This window comes from Palaemon carinicauda, chromosome 30 (assembly GCF_036898095.1).
Source record: "Palaemon carinicauda isolate YSFRI2023 chromosome 30, ASM3689809v2, whole genome shotgun sequence".
NCBI lineage: Eukaryota > Metazoa > Arthropoda > Malacostraca > Decapoda > Palaemonidae > Palaemon > Palaemon carinicauda.
This window is the reverse complement of record NC_090754.1, coordinates 93,997,052-94,013,089: the sequence shown is the minus strand read 5'-3', so window position 1 is coordinate 94,013,089 and position 16,038 is coordinate 93,997,052. Positions and strand designations below refer to the sequence as shown.

The following is a 16,038-nucleotide window of genomic DNA, read 5'->3' as shown; positions in this document are numbered from 1 at the left end:
TCATTGCAATGTAAGACGAATATATTAAGAAATAATATTACTTTTCTTTGGAGTAATAATGTACTCAATTGCTAAGAGGAAAACTATTTAAAAATTGAATTTAAAAAACTATTAGTAACTTTTGTATCTGAGAGTATTCATTAAATACCTATTGTCTACCCTATAAATTTCTTAACCATAAAATATATCTTATGCATAATAATAATACAAAATATATTTATTTCACGTAATAAAATGTCCTTAGATACTAATAATGATCTATTTTATTGTAAAATTAGAAATCTTAAAGGTGTTTTGCTAATCATATTTGGTAAAATAGATAGCAGAGGGAATTCTGAAACAGAGTCAGCAACTTGTGTTACCAGAAGAAATGAGCAAAATTACCTTCAAGATTTCTAATTTTACAATCAAATAGGACTTTGATGATATCTAAAAGATTTTATAATGTTATATAGATATATTTTGTATTAGTTCTGCACATAAAATATATTTTATATAAAGAATTTTAAAACTTGAACAATAGCTCTTTGATGACTAATATGGGCAAGTATAAGGTTGCTAGAAGTGGCTAGTAAATTTCTATTTTAGTTATCTTCTCAGTATTTATCTTCACAATTGGATATATTATAACTCCAAATAAAAGTAATTTATTTTTTAATATATTCGTCTCCTATTGCAATGATAGAATAGTGCAAGTCTTGCACAAAATACCTTCTTTGGATATACAAGTTGCAAGAAAGCATTGAATATAGTATTTATTAAAATAGTTACTTTTGCTACCAATAGGTGTCCATACCATCGCCGTGTCCATGAATTTCTTGAAATTACTAGCCTATATTGAATAATAAATATATATAAATCATTAAATTGAATATAGGAACCGTAAGATCAAAATTAAAACTGAAGATTACATGATAAAATGGGACAATTTGTGTGTTCTTATTCTATCACTTTAGCTTCGTTTCCTAAATAAATTCGTCTGCTAATAATAAATCTCTATTTCTAAGGTTTTCCTTATATTAGCTATCTCTAGGATGGAATATCCTTTAATGATTAACTGTATAAATTTTAAGACTTAAAATTGCCTTTAAAATGGTATAGTAATGTTTTATAACTCATAACACCAAATTCTTTTTTTGCCAGGTTACCAAACTAGATGACTAAAAACCCTTCAAGATTTCTAATTTTACAGTCAAATAAAACATTAATGGGATCTAATGCATTTTATTTCTTACATATAATTGTATTTTGTAGCATTATTTATAAGAAAAATATTTTATCTGAAAGAATTTGGAAGCTTAGACAATAGTTTTTTCTTTTAATGAAGGATACTTGCCAAGAGAAAAGTTGGCATCAGTCTCTTTTAATATATTTGTATTATGATATATATATATATATATATATATATATATATATATATATATATATATATATATATATATATATATATATATATATATATATATAATATATATTAAGAATTGAATATATTATTACGCCAAATAAAAATAATTTTACTTTTTTAATATATTCGTCTTGTATTATTATTAATATTATTATTATTATTATTAGCTAAGCTACAACCCTAGTTGGAAAAGCAGGATGTATAAGGCATATAAGGCCAAGTGAGGAAAGGAAATAATAAAATAAATTGAATAGTGTGCTTGAATGTACCTTCAAGCAAGGGAACTATGTCTTGGATTAGAGTTCTCTTGCTTGAGGGTACACTCAGGCACACTATTCTATCTTATTTCTTTAACTCTTATTTTTTTGAAGTTTTTATAGTTTATATATGAAAGATCTGTTCTAATGTTACTGTTCTTGAAGTATTTTATTTCAATTGTTATTACTTCTCTATTAGTTTATTTATTTCCTTTCCTCACTGGGCTATTTTTTCCTGATGGGAGCCCCTGGGCTTATAGCATCCTGCTTTTCCAACTAGGGTTGTAGTTTAGCCAATAATAATAATAATAATAATAATAATAATAATCTGGTTAGTCAACGTCCCAGTAGCACTCTAGTGGTAGTATCTCGACGGGTGGCAGGTACCTAGGCCAACCTACGACCTGCTGTGAAATAATGTCGGATTTAAATTTTTATCTAGACAGCATTTTGCATTACTGAAAATTCGTTGTTAATTAATTGTATTCAATTTAAAGACCATGCAATTTATTTAAAACTGCAATGTAGTGTTTTTTTAAGCCATAATGAAAGAATAATGTTGAAGCTGTAACGACAAATTTAATATTAACTGGATTAGATATGATATATTAAAAATATTTTTAATATTTAATCGTGATTTACGAAAGTATATGGTAGATAAATGGTTTCAAATACATTTCCCTTCGTGGCTCGCGTGTTGGTTGGAACGTTGACAAAAATGTAAACAAAGTCACGTGACCTAGTGACTCAGAGTTGCCATTCGTACGATAATTATCGTACATGTACGATTATTTGGGTCCGGTCCGATTATTTTGGGTCCATGTACGATTATTTTGGGGTCCGGTCCGATACATACCTTAGGTATATACAATGTATGTATGTGTTTAATTAAACAATCATACTAAAATATTTTGAAATAAGTCAATCATTTAACTCACTAATAATTATATTGAAACTGTGTATGATAATTTTGGTTGAAAAACGACAATTTTAAGGCTCATGTACGACAATCCAGTCGAAATAATCTGGCAAACCTGCGTGACTTCTATTTAAAACATGGCCACCGCCCACCGGGACTCTCAGGCAGTCTTCCACTCAAGACTACTGACGTTTTATAGTTAATTTCATCCCACTTTCGATGCCAAAAATTGCGTAATGTAAGTGATTTCATACTGCTAAATAGGTGTTGTTTACATAATGCATGACATTGTGACAAAACTTAGGCCGTTCCTTCAATATCGCATAAATGCTTTATTTGTCAAAGGTGTATGTCACGTTTGGGCTGAAGTCATGTCAAATGAAACCAGCCATTTTTAATTAGTAATGTAAATTATCCAGTGGTAAGGAACCCTATTTGGCCACGGGGAGCCATTTCGGTGAAAGCTCATTTCCTATGGACCGTACATTGTTCTTTGGAGCTTCCTGTAGCAGGATGCAGAAAACGAAATTTTGTTAAGACAGTTTTTATAACGAATTTAACATTAAATCTCGAGATCTATTTTCATTATTTGTTACTTCTCATACGTTTATTTCTTTTCCTCACTAGGCTATTTCTACTTTTAATATTAATTGGTAGGCTTACAATTTCAATTAGGGTATATACGTCTATGATATTCAGCTGCAAAGGTCAATATTGCAAATTTTTCTTGCTTACTGCATTAAAATATAAAATTTATTAAGAGTATTTATTATGAATTTATTATGAATTTTGATACAATATAAGATTTTATTTCATTTGGGTTTGTCTTCAAATGTTTAAGTTGAGAACTATCTGTATTTTATTATTTTTATCAAAATTATAATTATAATTAATTGCTAAGCTATAACCCTAGTGGGAAAAGCAGGATGCTATAAACCCAGGGGCTCCAGTAGGGAAAATACCCCAGTGAGGAAAGGAAAGAGGAAAAATAAAGTATTTTAAGGTATTTATAAAGTATGTTACTGTTAGGGGTATCGAATAATCGTTGGTTGTAGCATAGAAAATGTCGCCTGATTGCCGTTGTGCCAGAGTTGTAATAAGTCGAGAGGATGTCCTAACCTAAGGCACGCCCACCTAACCCTACATTGATTGCCAAGTCTTTTAGCTTAGTGGATATGTCCTAACCTACCGTAGGGTACTCCCTACTTAACCCTACTTCATTTGCTGTATGTCCTTTACCATAAGGGATCGCTGAAAATGGTATATATTTGAAATCATAGTAAAAGACATGAATTAGTAGCAAGGGTAGAATGTAAACTGTGTGGGGGGCAGAAACTGAAGACCTCTCTCATTTCATTCTTTGCTGTCCAGACCTTAGCGACGAGAAAAGGAAAATATTAAAGAACTACAGGGTGGTTGTGGCCGGTGTGATAACGTCCCTGACTGGTGAACTGGAAAGGCGAAACTGAACTGATACTTTAATTTCTAGCCAAATACGTATGAACCATATATTTTTCCTACTCTATCTTGTGTTTTATGCATTTCTGACGTTGATTATTGGGGAAAACCACTCATTCATGAGTTTTTGGACCCCTCTTATGTAAAGACAATTACAGGGGACACTAGTCAGAAACCGTGTTTTTTGGGGGGGGGTGAGGAAAGGCCAAAAATAAGTGATTTGCAGCTATAATAATGGTCAGAAATACAAAAACACAAGATAATCAGTTGGAAAAATATATGGTTCATGTAAGTGGATGAAAATTAAAGTATTACAATTTTCTATGATAAACTTAAGTCCTTCTAATGGGGGTTTGGTCTGCCGTGGCTCACTTTGCTTGCAAATAGGTGTAATCTCACTGCTCCTATGTTCTGGCAAGCGGCACACGGATGTGCTGTGTACACCACCCCCGGGGTCTCTCGGTGATTTTTTTTTTACTTTCACATGATCAACAAAAGCTATACACTAAACGGAGAGCCTTTCCGTCTTAATCAATTGCTGATATAGATTAAACTACACTAAATTTCGAAATAGATTGTACTTTTCTCTTGGAGATGTGTTTTCATGTTGGTAGTACAGTATAGTTGAAACTGAAAGTTAGGTTGGAAAAAATTGGCTGTTGTATAACAACATCCGGGAACTTCTGCATAAATATTTGGAAGCTAGTAATTGGTTAAAATTGGTTAAAAAAAACAGGTTTTAATTACATTATTGTAAATAAACAGAAAACTCCCCAAACTGCTTGGAACCAATGCATGCGCAGTAACTCGCCATCAGTCTCTCAAATGTAAACAATGGCCTTGGAATGAAAAATATACTTCACATTTTAATCGATCGATACACAAGTTATCATGGCCCAGACCCCATTAAACATAGAGAAAAGGCCAAGCTAGCCAGCACTCGTCCATTTCTTACAGTGAATTCCAGTTTCCTTAGTAATTAAAGTATCATATATTAACTCTGAAAACAATGAAAAGTGTATATTTTGTTAGTTAAAGTATTAAAGAAGTCCTGTCTATAGATCCATAGAATACCGGAGGATTGGCCCACAATCTCTGGTAAAACTTACGCAGAGTGGTTTGGAGGACTGACCCACAATGTTTTTCTTTTCTAAAGCTAATTCTTTGATATTATTGGGGCAAACCACCCATTCATGAGTTTTTGGATCCCTTTATATAAAGACAATTATGGGGGACCCCAGTGGGAAACCGGCCAAACATGGTTATTTAACACTTTTGATATTTGCAAAAGGGTACAGAATCTAACAAACCCACCTAACCTAACCTAGTAGTTCCCAGGTCACAACCCCTAGCTGGGGCCAAGCCCCTGGACCCCCTTCCCAGGTCACAACCCCTAGCCGGGGCCAAACCCCCGGACATCCTTCCCAGGTCACAACCCCTAGCCGGGGCCAAGCTCCCGGACCCCCTTCCCAGGTTACAACCCCTAGGCGGGGCCAAGCCCCCAGACCCCCTTCCCAGGTCACAACCCCTAGCTGGGGCCAAGCCCCCGGACCCCCTTCCCAGGTCACAACCCCTAGCCGGGGCGAGCCCCCGGACCCCCTTCCCAGGTCACAACCCCTAGCCGGGGCAAGGCCCCGGACCCCCTTCCCAGGTCATAACTTCTAGCCGGGGCCAAGCCCCCAGACCCCCTTCCCAGGTCACACCCGTTAGCCGGATTGATTTGATTTAAGTATAGATTTTTTATATAAAATTTACCAATGCCTGTTATAAAAGTTTTTATATTTTATTGTATTTAATCAAATAACTTTAATAATAAATGCACAATAGTATAAATAAACATTGTGGGTCAGTCCTCCAAATCACTCTGGGTCAGTTTTACCAGAGATTAAGGGTCAATCCTCCGCCTGGGTCAGTCCTCCAGTTACTGATCCATATATTTACTTGTGCAACGTTCTTCATAATCACAGGGAAATAGGGTTGATGATTATATTTTAATTTTAGCTGAATACATGAACTGTAAATTTTTCAAATAGGTCATCTTGTGATTTATCAATTTCAGACCGCGATTAGTGGCACGAACCGCAGTTTATCTTTGATTTGCACAGTTGCTGGCTTTATATGCAATTAAATATTTCTGGTAGTCATTTATGCATCTGGCAAAAGGTAATGGATGTGTACACTATCCATCATGTTCTTTCCCACCATTATTCCGACATGAATGGGTCAGTTGCCTGATGCGTCCTCTCCAATGCCTTTGGTCAAAGGCATCCTCTTCCACCAAACCTCCTCTCTCCATATCATCCCTCGCCTCGACGACATCTAATTCTCTGCCTTCCACTTGATTTTCTCCCCCTAACAGGTTCCTCACTCCCTCCCCACTCCCTCCCTACCATCCATCCTTAACACGTGCCCACACCATCCATCCCTAACACGTGCCCACACTATCCATCCTTAACACGTGCCCACACCATCCATTCTTAACACGTGCCCACACCATCCATCCTTAACACGTGCCCACACCATCCATTCTTAACACGTGCCCACACCATCCATCCTTAACACGTGCCCACACCATCCATCCTTAACACGTGCCCACGCCATCCATTCTTAACACGTGCCCACGCCATCCATTCATAACACGTGCCCACGCCATCCATCCTTAACACGTGCCCACACCATCCATCCTTAACACGTGTCCACGCCATCCATCCTTAACACGTGCCCTCACCATCCATCCTTAACACGTGCCCACGCCATCCATCCTTAACACGTGCCCACGCCATCCATCCTTAACACGTGCCCACGCCATCCATCCTTAACACGTGCCCACACCATCCATCCTTAACACGTGCCCACACCATCCATCCTTAACACGTGCCCACACCATCCATCCTTAACACGTGCCCACACCATCCATCCTTAACACGTGCCCACACCATCCATCCTTAACACGTGCCCACACCATCCATCCTTAACACGTGCCCACACCATCCATCCTTAACACGTGCCCTCACCATCCATCCTTAACACGTGCCCACACCATCCATCCTTAACACGTGCCCTCACCATCCATCCTTAACACGTGCCCACGCCATCCATCCTTAACACGTGCCCACGCCATCCATCCTTACCACGTGCCCACGCCATCCATCCTTAACACGTGCCCACACCATCCATCCTTAACACGTGCCCACGCCATCCATCCTTAACACGTGCCCACGCCATCCATCCTTAACACGTGCCCACGCCATCCATCCTTAACACGTGCCCACGCCATCCATCCTTAACACGTGCCCACGCCATCCATCCTTAACACGTGCCCACGCCATCCATCCTTAACACGTGCCCACGCCATCCATCCTTAACACGTGCCCACGCCATCCATCCTTAACACGTGCCCACGCCATCCATCCTTAACACGTGCCCACGCCATCCATCCTTAACACGTGCCCACGCCATCCATCCTTAACACGTGCCCACGCCATCCATCCTTAACACGTGCCCACGCCATCTCAGTCGTGACACCCTTATCATCTCGGTAATATTACTGCACTGACAGTCTACTTATTTCATCCTTTTCCAAAAGCAGTGATATTCCCATAAACCACCTTAGCATTCTCATCTCTGTTCCATCTATTCTCTATCCATGTGGGTGATTATTTGTGATACAGTGAACCCTCGCTACTTCGCGGTTCGACCATCGCGGATTCACCACTTCGCGGATTTTTTCCATAACCCATATATATACAGTAACATATATATATATATATATATATATATATATATATATATATATATATATATACTGTATGTATGCATGTATTTATGTATATATGTATGTATGTATATATGTAGGTATGTATATATGTAGGTATGTATATATATATATATATATATATATATATATATATATATATATATATATATATATATATATATATACACACATATATATATTTATATATATATATATATATATATATATATATATATATATATATACATATATATATATATATATATATATATATATATATATATATATATATATATATATACATATATATATATATATATATATATATATATATATATATATATATATATATATATATATATATATATATATATATTTATATATATATATATATATATATATATCTAAAGTAGGAAGATGTGATGTAGTTCTAAGGGAATAGTATGGGAAATATGTCTGGGTAATAAGCAAAGCTCTACCTCCAGTTTGTTTCTTCATTATGATCAGAGATAAATGTAAACAAAACATTGGTTGCCATTTTTTAACGTGCTTTTTAGCGTGTTTAGGAAACGCATGATATAAAATTGCCTTTAATATTTGTGCCTGTTTTAGTTTAGGGTACTGTAGTACATGCATTAAGTGTTCTGTACATTAAAGGGTAGTTTGTTAACAGTACTACGTACAAGTGAAGGTTTTAAAAGTCTGAATATACATGTTGAATAAATAGGTAAATATGGTGTCACTACTTCGTGGATTTTCACCTATCGCGGCCGCGTCTGGAACCTATCTACCGCGATAAACAAGGGTTCACTGTACTGTATGTCTTTTGAGCAGGAACACCTATGCTGTAGTTCCCAGGTCACAACCCCTAGCCGGGGCAAGCCCCCAGACCCCCTTCCCAGGTCACAACCCCTAGCTGGGGCCAAGCCCCTGGACCCCCTTCCCAGGTCACAACCCCTAGCTGGGGCCAAGCCCCTGGACCCCCTTCCCAGGTCACAACCCCTATCCGGGGCAAGCCCCTGGACCCCCTTCCCAGGTCACAACCCCTAGCTGGGGCCAAGCCCCCGGACCCCCTTCCCAGGTCACAACCCCTAGCCTAGGGAGCAGAATTTTAAATATTGAATAATTGTCGTCGCCAAAATCAAAGATTTTGCGAAGGCTCTGGATTGTTTCTGAGCAATTTTACACGAAAAGTACGGTTCCGATTTTGACCAAAGTTGGTAGTCGTGTTGTTGGGTAGTGCTCAAGGAGGAATTTGTAACATTTTGGATAAAGTAGAGGTACACAGCAGTACTGTACTTTGAAATAATCACAATGTTAATTGCATGACAAATAATTTGTTTGTGAACATTGCACATAAACTACAGAACCAGTTTCAACAAACATTAGTGGACATGTGGGCTATGATCCAAGGACGAATCCATGAGGTGTTGAAGAAAATACGTCAAAGTATCAGTACGCAGTGGAGTTAACCCTTTTACCCCCAAAGGACGTACTGGTACGTTTCACAAAACCCATCCCTTTACCCCCATGGACGTACCGGTACGTCCTTGCAAAAAAATCCTATAAAATTTTTTTTTTTTATATTTTTGATAATTTTTTGAGAAAATTCAGGCATTTTCCAAGAGAATGAGACCAACCTGACCTTTCTATGACAAAAATGAAGGCTGTTAGAGCAATTTAAAAAAAATATACTGCAAAATGTGCTGGGAAAGAAATAACCCCCTGGGGTGTTAAGGGTTGGAAATTTCCAAATAGCCTGGGGGTTAAAGGGTTATAAATAAACCTTTTCAAGCTACCGTATGTCATTGTCTGTGAGTAAATATTACTTGGTATGAAACTGAGTGCCGGAAGTAAACTGTTGAATAAATCGCTGCCCTAGTGTTAAGATTTGTAAAGGAAATCTGGGTAGGTATGTCGGTTAAGTTTGAATAATAAAACAATGAAAATTTCTCTTTGCAGTGCATTGAATATGTTAAATATTTTGTCTAAATGTCTTAACCTTTGTAATGACATGCACAAAAAGGATATGACTTTTTTTTTTTTTTACCTCTTCCAACAAAGTTTGGAAGGTTATGTTTTACCCCCTGTTTGTGTGTGTTTGTGAACAGCTTCCTGGCCACAATTTTAACCTTAGAATATTGAAACTAGCAGGGATTAACTTTTATGTAAAATCCTGGAAATGGTTAAATTTTGGAAGTTCAAGGTCAAAAGGTCAAGGTCAGAGTCAAGCAAAATGTCCAACTCACGTAATCAGCTATAAGTTTGGACATTGTTGTCAGAGAGACTTCAAACTTGGTTCATAGTTGAGTGTATGAAAATCCACGCTAATTGATACAGTACATGTTAAGGTCAAAGGTCAAGGTCGAGAGATAAGCTGCTGCAGCGGAGGTCTGTATGAAAATCCACGCCAATTAATACATGTTAAGGTCAAGAGATAAACTGCTGCGGCGGCGGAGGTCTGCGCTCTACTGAGGGCCCCTTTAGTTTTACCTCTGTTCTGCATTCCGTTATACATCCGAGTGTTGAATAAAAGGTTTTTGCTGTAGGAACAGTCCTTAATAATTATGCCTGATTTTACTCATCTCTTGACGTAGGCATTTACTCAATTTATATAGAAAACAGCAACAATTATTTTCTACATTTTCCTAGGTTACAACTCGACTGCTATTTTATGACCATTGTTCTCTAGTCTTGGGTAATGCCGTAGCCTCAGTACCATGTTCTTCCACTGTCTTGGGTTAAAGTTCTCTTGCTTAAGGGTACACTTGGGCACACTATTTCATCTTATTTCTCTTCCTCTTGTTTTCTTTATAAGTTTTTATAGTTTATATAGAAGATATTTATTTTAATGTTACCTTGCTGCCTTTCCTTACTGGGCTATTTTCCTTGTTGGAGCCCCTGGGCATATAGCATCCTGCTTTTTCAACTAAGGTTGTAGCTTAGCAATTAACCCTTTTACCCCCAGGCTATTTGGAAATTTCCAACCCTTAACCCCCAAGGGGTTATTTTTTTCCCAGCACATTTTGCAGTATATTTTTTTTCAAATTGCTCTAACAGCCTTAATTTTTGTGATAGAGAGGTCAGGTTGGTCTCATTCTCTTGGAAAATGCCTGAATTTTCTTAAAAAATTATCAAAAATATGAAAAAAATAATTTTTATAACATTTTTTTGCAAGGACGTACCGGTACGTCCATGGGGGTAAAGGGATGAGTTTTGTGAAACGTTCCAGTACGTCCTTTGGGGGTAAAAGGGTTAATAATAATAGCTGCTGTCACTCCCCTTTTTTTTTATATTGCGTGTTATAACTTCCCCGTAGGTGGGAGTGCGGCATTACCAGTGGAACTTTTTAGCTTTCTTCTTTACGTCTCTTCCAGCTAATTCTCTTGAATCTTGCTGTGAAGCTTCTCCTAGCCTTACTTCACAGTCTAACCTGCGGGAGATTTTCCCAGTTTTACCGGTTTGCTGAATGTCCTTTCAGACTCCAGTGCCAGGTCATAAATCCCAAATTTATAAATCTATCCTATTTTAAAACATTATTATTATTATTATTATTACTATCCAAGCTACAATCCTAATTGGAAAAGCAAGATGCTATAAGCCCAGGGGCTCCAATAGGGAAAAATAGCCCAGTGAGGAAAGGAAATAAGGAAATAAATAACTGAAGAGAACAAATTAACAATAAATCATTCAAAAAAAGTTATGTCAAAAGAGATATATCATATATAAACTATTAACAACGTCAACAACAAATATGTCATATATAAACTATAAAAAGACTCATGTCCGCCTGGTCAACAAAAAAGCATGTGCTCCAACTTTGAACTTTTGAAGTTCTACTGATTCAACAACCCGATTAGGAAGATCATTCCACAACTTGCTAACAGCTGGAATAAAACTTCTTGAGTACTGGTAATATAGATGGTAATATAAATCTATACATGTATCTATTAAAGATTTTTTTTTTTATTTTTTCCAAATACTTTTAACTAGAGCATTCATTATATTGTACAAATTTATTCTGCATGGAATTATTTTCTGGTTTTACACTGGGACAGCAGAGGGAACTAGAAATCTTTTTTTGTTCACAGTTTTATAAATATAAATATTTGTACACATTATAATGTATATTAACACCTTTCTACTCACAGGTAGGCTATGCACTCAAGACGGTGGTTAGCGGTTGCGGCCGAGGATGTCGACTAGACTTAAAGAGGATGCCGCCAACCCTAATCTAATACAATTAAATGGATGGCCCCAATCCAGTTCTAGGCAAGAGGACCCTCCAAGCAAGTGATACCTGATGGTAGATTTTATACAACTTGAATATCAGGTAAGATTTCTTTTAAACTACCTTTCAACATTGTTGTAAATTTCAGTTTACTAACTCTTTTACCCCCAAAGGACGTACTGGTACGTTTCACAAAACTCATCCCTTTACCCCCATGGACGTACCGGTACGTCCTTGCAAAAAAATGCTATAAAATTTTTTTTTTTTAGATTTTTGCTAATTTTTTTTAGAAAATACAGGCATTTTCCAAGAGAATGAGACCAACCTGACCTCTCTATGATAAAAATTAAGGCTGTTAGAGCAATTTAAAAAAAATATACTGCAAAATGTGCTGGGAAAAAAATAACCCCCTGGGGGTTAAGGGTTGGAAATTTCCAAAAAGGGTTAAATTGTGTGAATATTTGAGGATCAGGGTAAGAGTATATTTAAGTATGAAAAAATATGTTCCTAATTGGATACAAACCTTTGCCATTTATATGGGTTAGCTCTGGAAGAGCTTTGCGTCCAAATTGAAGAATTACTGTGGGACTGGCAGTCTAGTATGGCTGCCTCATGGGCCCACCATGCGCATAGGTGTGGCGATGCTAGCAGCTGTGTGCTCACTTTGCTCCTGGCCGCTACGAATTTTATTTGTCCGTTACAGACCACCTTGCAGTGTTTTGTGTTATAATCTTTTTCTTACAACTAGTATGAGAGCTAAGCAAGTGGTTCTGAGAACCTGCCCAGGCCTTAAAAGTTGCCTTTTTGACACCTTCATAAGCCAAGTTGACATAGACTAGCCACCCGTTGAGACACTACCGCTAAAGAGTTCTGGGGTCTTTTGACTGGCCAGACAGTACTACATTGGAGCCTTCTCTCTGGTTACAGTTCATTTCCCCCTTTGCTTACACATGCACCGCGTAGTCTGGCCTATTCTTTATACATTCTCCTGTCCTCATACACATGACAACACTGAGGTCACCTAACAATTCTTCTTTGCTCAAGGGGTTAACTAATGCTCTGTAATTGTTCAGGGGCTACTTTCCTCTTGGTAAGGGTAGAAGAACTCTTTAGCCATGGTAAGCAGCTCTTCTAGGAGAAGGACACTCCAAAATCAAACCATTGTTCTCCAGTCTTGGGTAGTGCCATAGCCTCTGTACCATGGTCTTCCACTGACTTGGGCTAGAGTTCTCTTGCTTGAGGGTACACTTGAGCACACTGTTTTATCTAGTTTCTCTTCCTCTACTGTTAATGTTTTTATTGTTTATGAAGGAAATATTTATTTTAATGTTACTGTTCTTAAAGTATCTTATTTTTCCTTGTTTCCTTTCCTCAAAGGGCTATTTTCCCTGCTGGGGCCCCTGGGCTTATAGCATCCTGCTTTTCCAACTAGGATTGTAGCTTAGCATTTAATAATAATAATAATAAGAGAAATAAGATAGAATAGTGGGCCCCGAGTGTACCCTTAAGCAAGAGAACTCTAACCAAAGGCATTGGAAGACCATGGTACAAAGGCTATGGCACTACCCAAGACTAGAAAACAATGGTTTCATTTTGGAGTGTCCTTGTCCTCCTTGAAGAGCTGCTTACCATAGTTAAAGTGTCTCTTCTATCCTTACCAAGAGGAAAGTAGCCCCTGAACAATTACAGAGCATTAGTTAACCCCTTGAGTAAAGAAGAATTGTTAGGTGACCTCAGTGTTGTCATGTGTATGAGGACAGGAGAACGTATAAAGAATAGGCCAGACTACTCGGTGTCTGTGTAGGCAAAGGGAAAGAACCGTAAACACAGAGAAAGCTCCAATGTAGTACTGTCTGGCCAGTCAAAGGATCCCATAACTCTCTAGCAGTAGTATCTCAACGGGCAGCTGGCGCCCTGGCCAACCTACTACCTCATTTTTGTTAAATTTCTTATTTTTTGTAAAGGAAATATATATTTTTATGTTACTGTTCTTAAAATATTTTATTTTTCCTTGTTTCCTCTCCTCACTGGGCAATTTTCCCTGTTGGAGCCCCTGGGCTTTAAACATTTTGCTTTACCAACTAGGGTTGTAGCTTAGCAAGTAATAATAATAATAATAATGTAGTTTGAACAGCAGCTGTGAATCCCAACAGTGTTGCAAACCATCTGCTATTAAATTAAAATAAAGAAATAGGATATTGGGAAAAAATGAAAACAAAGGAAAGAAATCATTCAGAGAAGTTACGAGATCTTTTTCCTTTTCACCGTGAAGGAACTTCAAAGAAGGTGGTTTTGCTAAAAAAATCCTTTAGTTAAATTCATTCTTATTAGGAAAGTCAAGATGAGCTCCATATTTTTTTTGTAAGTCGTATTTCTGTACTTCCTAAAATAGTATAGGCCTTTTTGCTTTTAGCATTTTACTTCGACTTGACCCGGGCTGATGGTGCTGAATCATATCTGCCTCAAAGTTACTAAGCTGCTGCTGTTATTATAATGACTAGCTAAGCTGCACCCCTACTTAGAAAAGCAGGATGCTATAAGACCAACATGCACACCTTGATCAGTGCATACATTTTTGTTTTCTCTGTTATTGGTTCGTTTGAGTTTTCAGTAGTCAAGATATTAAAGTATGTCTTCTGAGTTTTTTTAAGTACAGGTTTTCTCGATTTACCATGCTGATTTGGTATGCGATCTCATTTATGGCGTGATCTCAGAAATTGTTGTTTTGCTTTGGCATGCAATCTCAGTATTTTTAACCCTTTTACCCCCAAAGGACATACTGGTACGTTTCACCAAAGTCATCCGTTTACCCCCTCAGAAATTAGGTTTATGATCTGGATTGATCTCTGGCTCGATTCCTTTTAGAGCGGTAGCGGTGCCTTTCCTTGAGACAATTTTTGGTCTCAATGCTTCTGAATTTTCTCTGAAATAAAACAGTTTCTGCAATCGTATCCATGCTGTTCCTCTTATTTCTGCAATGCAGGAGAAAATTCCAAGGTTGCAAAATGGTCAATGTAAAAATTTTAAAACTGGCCTCGATTGTGCAACCTTTCTTAGGGCGTGAAACTTATTCGCTTCCTCAGAAGTTCAATGTTTAAAGACTACATTGGGCATTGATACAATTTCATCTGGACGTCAGCGCGCTCAATGCTTATGTCACCAAGCAGACGTTCACTATGGAGACGACGAAGTCGGTCCTAGCAGCGGTCAGGCAGGAGGACTGGATGGTCTCGTTGGATCTGAAAGATGCTTACTTTCACGTTCCTATTCATCCAGACTCCCAACCTTTCCTGAGATTCGTTTTTGGAAAGGTTGTGTACCAATTCCAAGCCCTGTGTTTTGGCCTAAGCACAGCTCCTATGGTGTTTACGCATCTGATGAGGAATATTGCAAAATTCCTTCACTTATCGGACATCAGAGCCTCCCTTTATTTAGACGACTGGCTGTTGAGAGCCTCCACGAGTCGTCGCTGTCTGGAGAGTCTCAACTGGACTTTGGACTTGATCAAGGAACTGGGTCTGTTAGTCAACTTAGAAAAGTCCCAGCTCATTCCCTCCCAATCCATTGTTTACCTGGGAATGGAGATTCGGAGTCAGGATTTTCGGGCTTTTCCATCGGCCCCAAGGATAAGCCAAGCCCTAGATTGCATCCTGAGCATGCTGAAGAGGAGCAGTTGCTCGGTGAGACAGTGGATGAGTCTCACAGGGACCCTTTCATCGTTAGCCCTGTTCATCGAGCTAGGGAGACTCCACCTCCGCCCTCTCCAATTCCATCTAGCAGCTCATTGGGACAAGGATTTGACGCTCGAAGCAGTCTCTATCCCGGTCACCAAAGAGATGAAGACCACTCTCTTGTGGTGGAAGACCAATCTCCTTCTCAGGGAGGGCCTATCGTTGGCGATTCAGACCCCCAAGCTTCATCTCTTCTCGGATGCATCAGACTCGGGCTGGGGCGCGACCTTGAACGGACAGGAGTGCTCGGGAACGTGGAACAAGGAACAGGAAACGCTCC

General features: G+C 38.1%; 1 protein-coding gene across 2 annotated transcripts in view; it reads left to right on the top strand.

The window, feature by feature from the left end:
• Positions 1 to 2,718: 2,718 nt before the first annotated feature.
• LOC137623356 (uncharacterized) overlaps positions 2,719 to 16,038 on the top strand; it is a 547,933-nt gene continuing 534,613 nt past the window's right edge. The window contains exon 1 of one of the 2 annotated variants that reach the window (XR_011040602.1): positions 2,719 to 2,819. The gene's annotated coding sequence lies outside the window, so the exon portion shown is untranslated. Of the gene's footprint in view, positions 2,820 to 12,005; positions 12,130 to 16,038 lie in introns of those variants that run through there. The other variant, XM_068354184.1, reaches the window with a different exon arrangement.